This window comes from Gossypium raimondii, chromosome 6, assembly GCF_025698545.1.
Source record: "Gossypium raimondii isolate GPD5lz chromosome 6, ASM2569854v1, whole genome shotgun sequence".
In the NCBI taxonomy this organism is placed as follows: domain Eukaryota; kingdom Viridiplantae; phylum Streptophyta; class Magnoliopsida; order Malvales; family Malvaceae; genus Gossypium; species Gossypium raimondii.
In genome coordinates this window covers 27737301-27744513 of record NC_068570.1, presented here as the reverse complement: position 1 = coordinate 27744513, position 7213 = coordinate 27737301, and the positions used below count along the sequence as shown (strand labels likewise).

Genomic DNA, 7213 nt, shown 5'->3' with positions numbered 1-7213 from the left:
TTTTTTGCTATGTATGCCTTTAACAGGTTTTCTAAGCCATTGGAAGTTTCAGCTTGAGGTTGTTTCAAAAACTTGTTGGGTAAATACAGGTGGCTAGGTCAGTCTAGGTTAGGCATAAGTGTTACTAGGTCCAGCCCTTTGGTTACTCCAAGGGAAATTAGGGTGGTTTAACCAAGATAGGTTATAAAGATTGGATTGCAATCATTGCCTTCCTCGGTTCTGGTTCTAATTACCCATGTAATACACAGATTCTGGGTTACATTCTTCGAATAAGTGTCCTTCCCCATAATAAACACATGCTACATTTTCAAATTGATTAGGCGGTTATGCATTAGTGGTAAAATTTTTTAGCATTGAGGAAATCAAAGATACCTGAGGTGCTAGTGAAGTGAGAGCATCCACTTCATATACTCTAGCGACTCGTCTTCCTGACGCTACTCGATTGGTTGGCCATTTGTAATTGTTGCTGGCAATCCTTTCAATGATTTCATAAGCCTCATTATAAGACTTAGAAAGGAGAGCTCCATTAGCAGAAGCGTCTACTACCATTCTTGTGTGAGCATTGAGACCACTATAGAATGTCTCAAGTTGGATAATACAGGATTCCATGATGAGGGGGCACTTCCGTAGTAATTCTTTGTACCTTTCCCATGCCTTATACAAGGACTCGTCATCTATTTGTTGGAAAGTAATAATTTCATTCCGAAACTTAGCATTCTTGCTAGGTGGGAAGTACTTCATAAGGAATATTTCTACTAACTCTTGCCATGTGGTAATGGAATGTGGTGGAAAAGAGTTCAACCAGGCTTGAGCTCTGTCCCTTAGCGAATAATCGTACTACATTTTCGGGTACTCTGGCTAGCTTGAAAGAATCACTCATCTCCATAAAAAACCTTAAGTGAAGGTGAGGATCCTCGGTAGGCATTCCACTGAATTGGCCCACTTTTTGAAGCATTTGGAACATAACCAGCTTCAACTCAAACTATTGTGCCTCGATTTTGAGTCTCCTAATACCCGTATTAAAATCATGAAACACTGGCACGACAAACTGTCTTTGTAAAAGCCCACTTTCAGTGAAATCAGAACAGTGGTTTTGGGACCACAAATTCAAAATCAAAAAAATTATTTTATTATTATTTTATGGTTTACAGTATGATAGAAATACCGTATAAAAATTTCGTTAAGAAATTTTACTGTTTACATGCTTAATTTGATAAAAATGACTAAATCACGTAAAATGAAAAAGTTGAGTTCTAATAGCTAAAGGTATTAAATAGCTATAGAACTTGAAAGTGGAGGTCCTTACAAGGTAATTAGCCCATAATAGTGATAGTAGATTATAATGGCTTGGCATTTTGTGTAATTTGTAAAGTTAATAAAGGTTGATTAAATAATAAAGGTTAATAAAGTTAATAATAAATAAAACCACATTAAACACCATTTTGTATCATCTTTCTTCAACTGAATTTCTCAATGAAGGAAGCCATTTTTGTGCTTAACTTACGTCAATCTTAGCTCCTTCAATTAGGTATGTATTTTTAATCCGTTTTTGATGATTTCTATATTTTCAGAATCGTTGTAGCTTAACTAGCTAGCTCCGAGACTTATTTGTGAAATTATTAAACTATTAGGGTTTTACCATTGAAAATTATATATGAGTTTTGAAGTTTGATGATAGAAAATGAATGATTGTTGTTAGATAAACAACTTTTGTAAAGGAATTTTTAGTGGAATTGTCAAATAGAGACTAAATTATGAAATAATTGAAGTAGCATGCTAATGACCTATTTGATATTCAGCTATAGCGGGTTGTGATGAAATTGTGTAAATTTCCATTTTTATGAACTACAGACTAAATTGTAAAGAACTAAATATAGGGGCAAAATGATAATTTAGCCAAAATTATGTTTTGGACTAATTTGAATGAGAAATATATTAAATCGAATTAAATTTATCTGTATAGATCAAGTCAGACCTCGTACGGAGTTAGATTGAGGAAAAGGAAAAATTTTAAATTAATCACCTCTATATCTACATGAACTCATCGAGGTAAGTTCGTGTAATTAAATTGAGTATTTATATGTTGTAATTGAATTATATGTATGTGATTTGTATAATTTCCATGTATAAATATCGATCGCATATCCGACAATGTATGATGATTCCCATTTGAAACTTTGGAATTCGTTGGATACAAATGACATGTCGTTAGGATTACCGATTTGGTTGTGGTCCTACATTTGTTGCGGACACACCATAGCTCATATGAGCTTACCAATTTGTAGCTCATGAGAGCTTACCGATTCTTAGCTCGTATGAGCTTACTGATTTACAGCTTGTTAGAGCATACAAATTCATAGCTCGTATGAGCATACATGCACAAGAATTGATGGATTATAGTTTAGCACACTACGTGTGAGCTATCCCGAGTTTCCAACGATATTCTAAATGGTTCAACAGGCAATGTTCTGTTACAAGTTGATATGAGTTTGATAGGAACAATTGCAGGTATATATATACATGGAAACTATTATAGGTATATATATACATGAAATACATGGAAAGGCTATTACATGATATATAGTTAAATAAAATAGATGATACATGTATAATGGAAATTTGATTATTTGTTGAGCTCATCCTTGATTTGGTGTATATTTGATTTTACATGGCTAACATGTTGGTGAATATGTGTTTAGGCACTTGGCCAAGTTTTTTTGGGATATGTATTTTTTACTTACATAATATGTGTTTAAATGGTAAGTTAAATTCTATGTTATACGAACTTACTAAGCTTAAATGTTTACTCTGTGTTATTTTTTTGTGTTTTATAGTGAACCAGAAGTTCGTTCGGGTTGGAAGCTTGTTGGAGCTATATCACACTATCCATTGGCTTTTTTGGTACTTTCAGTTTGTTTAATTTTGGTTATAATGCCATGTATAGATTAATTTGGTTAATGTTGGTCGTGTGTCCCCATTTCGAATGCCCACATGGCCTAGGAAATGGGCGTGCCTCTTGGCCATGTGAGTCACAGGGCCTGGCCACACGGCTATGTGATCCTTGCAGCTTTAAAAATTTCCAATGTTTTTCAAAAAAAATTTCAAGTTTTCGATTTAGTCCAGACTTGTTTCTAATATATATTTTGTGCCTCGAGGACTTTTTTATGTGACAATATGAATCATGTCGTTTTGTTTTTGACATGAATATTGATATGTTTTGAAATGTTGGAAATTTCTATCTATTTGATCCATAAACTCTGCTAATGTTCTGTAACCCTGTTCCGGTGACGGATACGGGTTAAGGGTGTTACATTTATTGGTACCAGAGCTACGGTTTAGTCAATTCTAATATTGAACTTAATGTATATGAGTCTAACTATACATGTCATTATATAACCTGTGATATCTCCTGACTGTTTGAAACATGTTTTCATATAGCAATGACATCCAACTGAGCTAATTTCGATGAAGTAGAGAGCAACGCTCAAGCCTTCGTTCATGGAGTAGCTTCTAGTGGTACAAGGCCCGCATTTGAGGGCTAAGGAGGAGAGGCTACGGAAGCCTTCTTCCAAATTATGAATGAATGGATCACCGAGTTCATATGGCTAAACCCGACTATTCAACAACCTCCACCCCCTCCTGTTCCCCAACCAGTTCTCGTTATTTCCTCAAGGTATGGAATTGGTTCGAGTTAGTAAGACTGTTGTGATTAGATAAGTAAGTACGGGGCTGAAGAATTCTGAACTACAGTCGAGGATGATCCTGAGAGAGCTAAATTTTAGTTAGAGAATATGATCAGCTAAATCCTGCACACCAGCTAAATGTGTTAAATGCGCGGTATTGTTGTTGAAAGATTCATCTTACCAGTGGTGGAACACGTTGATTTCTATTGTGCCAAGAGAGCGGATCACTTGGGAATTCTTCCAAATAGAGTTCCGAAAGAAATAGATCAGTCAGAGGTATTTGGATCAGAAACGTAAAGAATTTCTAGAGCTTAAACAGGGTCGTATGACTGTATCAGAATAGGAGCGAGAATTTGTTAGATTGAGCAAATATGCTCGGGAGTGTATTTTGACCGAGACTGCTATGTGTAAGAGATTCAAAGATGGGTTAAACGAAGACATAAATCTTCTAGTTGGAATTCTTGAGTTGAAAGAATTTGTTGTACTAGTTGATCAGGCACATAAAGCGGAAGAACTAATTAAAGAGAAAAGACATGTTGATTTTGAAGCTAGAGACTCGAGAAAAAGATCAAGTGGGAAGTCCTATCAGTCAGTATCAAAGAAATCAAAAGAACATCACCACCGTTCTACTACTTCTGTGGGATATTCTAGTAGAGGAAGAGGTACCAGACCCGAGTATAAGCACTGTAACAGACCATATTATGGTGAGTGTCGAGTAAAGAATGGAGTGTGTTTCAGGTGTGGTTCTTTAGACCGCTATCTTAGAGATTGTCCAGAGAAATCCGAGAAAGAGAAAGCTTAGACTACAAGGCTGAGCAATACTGCTGCGAGAGGTAGACAACACCATAATCCTTGAAATATGAGTGGTAGCCATGGTATTACAAAAGATTCTGCTGTGAGATTCGAGGCACGGGCACCAGCTAGGGCTTATGCTATTCGTACTCGCGAGGATGCTTCTGCACCAGATGTTATTATCGATACTTTCTCTATTTATGATACTGATTTTACTGCTTTGATTTATCCTAGATCAACCCATTCATATGTTTGTGGTTAAAGTATTTAGTAAAATTTACCTGTTGAGTCCATTGAATTTGTGGTTAAAGTATCGAACCCCCTAAGTCAGTATGTATTAGTTGATAAAGTCTACAAGAATTGTCCTTTGATAACTCAGGGTTACAGTTTGTCGACTGATTTGATGCTGTTACCATTTAATGAATTCGATGTGATTTTGGGCATGGATTGACTAACTCTACATGATGCTATTGTACATTGTAGACGAAAGCTTATTGTATTCAAATGTCAGAACGGCGAGACGCTTCGTATGAAATTAGATAATTCGAGTGGGTTGCCTATTGTTATATCAACTATGTCGGTGCAAAATTATGTGAGAAAAGGTTGTAATGCTTATCTTGCTTATGTACTGGATACTAAAGTCTCTGAATTAAAGCTTGAACCAGTGTCAGTGGCTTGCGAGTATCTTGATGTGTTTCTAGAGGATTACCTGGATTACCGCCAGTCAGGGAGGTTGAGTTTGCTATAGAACTTGTACCGGGATCATCACCGATATCGATAGCACCTTATAGAATGGCTCCTAGCGAGTTAAAAAAGTTGAAAGCACATTTGCAAGAGTTGACAGATAGAGGTTTTGGTCGACCTAGTTTTTCACCTTAGGGTGCACCGGTTCTGTTTGTTAAGAAAAAGGACGGACCGATGAGATTGTGTATAGACAACTGTCAGATCAATAAAGTTACAATCAAGAACAAATATCCATTGCCTCGTATTGATGATATGTCAATTAGTTGAAAGGTGCCACAGTATTCTCGAAGATTGATCTTAGTTATGGTTATTTTCAACTACGAGTGAAAGATTTAGATGTGTCGAAAACTGCATTCAGAACCAGGTACGAACACTATGAATTTCTTGTGATGCCGTTTGGTTTAACTAATGCATCTGTAGTATTTATGGATTTAATGAATAGAATCTTCAGACCGTATCTAGACAGATTTGTTGTGGTCTTTATTGACGACATTTTGATCTATTCTTGAGATGAGTCTGAACATGTTGAACATTTGAGAATTGTTTTATAATCTCTACGAGATAAAAAATTGTTTGCTAAATTTAGCAAATGTGAGTTCTAGCTTCGTGAAGTCAATTTCCTAAGACATATAGTGTCGACTGAAGGCATCAGAGTTGATCCGAGTAAAATTTCCACAGTTGTTGATTGGAAACCACTAAAAAATATATCTGAACATAAGTTATCTTGGATTAGTTTGTTATTACCGAAGATTTGTCAAAGGGTTCTCAATGATAGCTACAATAATGACGCGACTATTACAGAAAGATGTGAAGTTTGAATGGTCTAATAAATGTTAGCAAAGTTTCAATAATTTGAAATTATTGTTGACCGAAGCACCAGTTCTAGTTCAACCTGAATCGGGTAAATAATTTGTGATTTTCAGTGATGCATCATTGAATAGTTTAGGTTGTGTTTTGATGAAAGAAGGAAAAGTAATAGCTTATGCTTTTAGACAGTTAAAGTCATATGAGAAGAATTATCCAACACATGAGCTAGAGTTGGCAGCAATTGTGTTTGCATTGAAAATTTGGCGACACCATTTGTTCGATGAAAAATGTCACATATTTACCGATCACAAGAGTTTAAAGTATTTAATGTCGCAAAAAGATTTGACTCTGAGACAACGCAGATGCTCGAACTGTTGAAAGATTATGAATTGATTATTGATTATTAGCTGGGAAAAGCAAACGTAGTTGTTGATGCCCTGAGTAGAAAGTCCTTGTTTACTCCGCGCGCGATTAATACGTGATTGGCATTATCTAATGATGGCTCGATCTTAGCCGAGTTAAAAGCTAAACCGATGTTTTTACAGCAGATCTGCGAAACTCAAAAATGTGATAGTGAGTTGCTGCTAAACGAGTACAGTGTGAATCAACTTCTTATTCAGAATTTCAGGTAGGATCTGATGATTTCTTACTATTTAAAGGTAGATTTTGTGTACCGAAGAATCTAGAGTTTATACAGAAAATTTTACATGAAGCTCATAGTGGTAAGTTGTCTATTCATCCAGGAAGTAATAAAATGTACAGTGATTTGAGACAAATGTACTAGTGGCTGGGAATGAAACGTGAGATTTCTGATTTTGTATCGAGATGTTTGGTATGTTATCAAGTTAAAGCTGAACATCAGGTACCTTCAGGACTGTTAGAGCCAGTGGTGATACTGGAGTGGAAATGAGATAGAGTTACTATGAATTTCGTATTGGGTTTACTCTTGTCACTGAAAAAGAAAGATGTCATCTGGGTTATCGTAGATCGTTTAACGAAGTCTGCATATTTTATTCCAGTACGTATGGATTTTTCCCATGACAAATTATCAGAGTTATATGTTTCTGATATTGTCAGATTACACGGAGTGCCAGTCTCCATTATTTCGAATAGTGATCGGCGGTTTACCTTGCGATTTTGGAGAAAGTTATAGGAAGCTCTTGATACATGGTTGCATTTTAGCACTG

At 35.9% G+C, this 7213-nt stretch overlaps 1 non-coding gene across 1 annotated transcript; it reads left to right on the top strand.

Annotated features, from left to right (window-relative positions):
- The first annotated feature begins 602 nt into the window (after positions 1–602).
- On the top strand, positions 603–710 carry LOC128042174 (small nucleolar RNA R71). Its single transcript, XR_008197380.1, has one exon. It is a non-coding gene; the product is annotated as a small nucleolar RNA R71 (small nucleolar RNA).
- Positions 711–7213: the final 6503 nt, after the last annotated feature.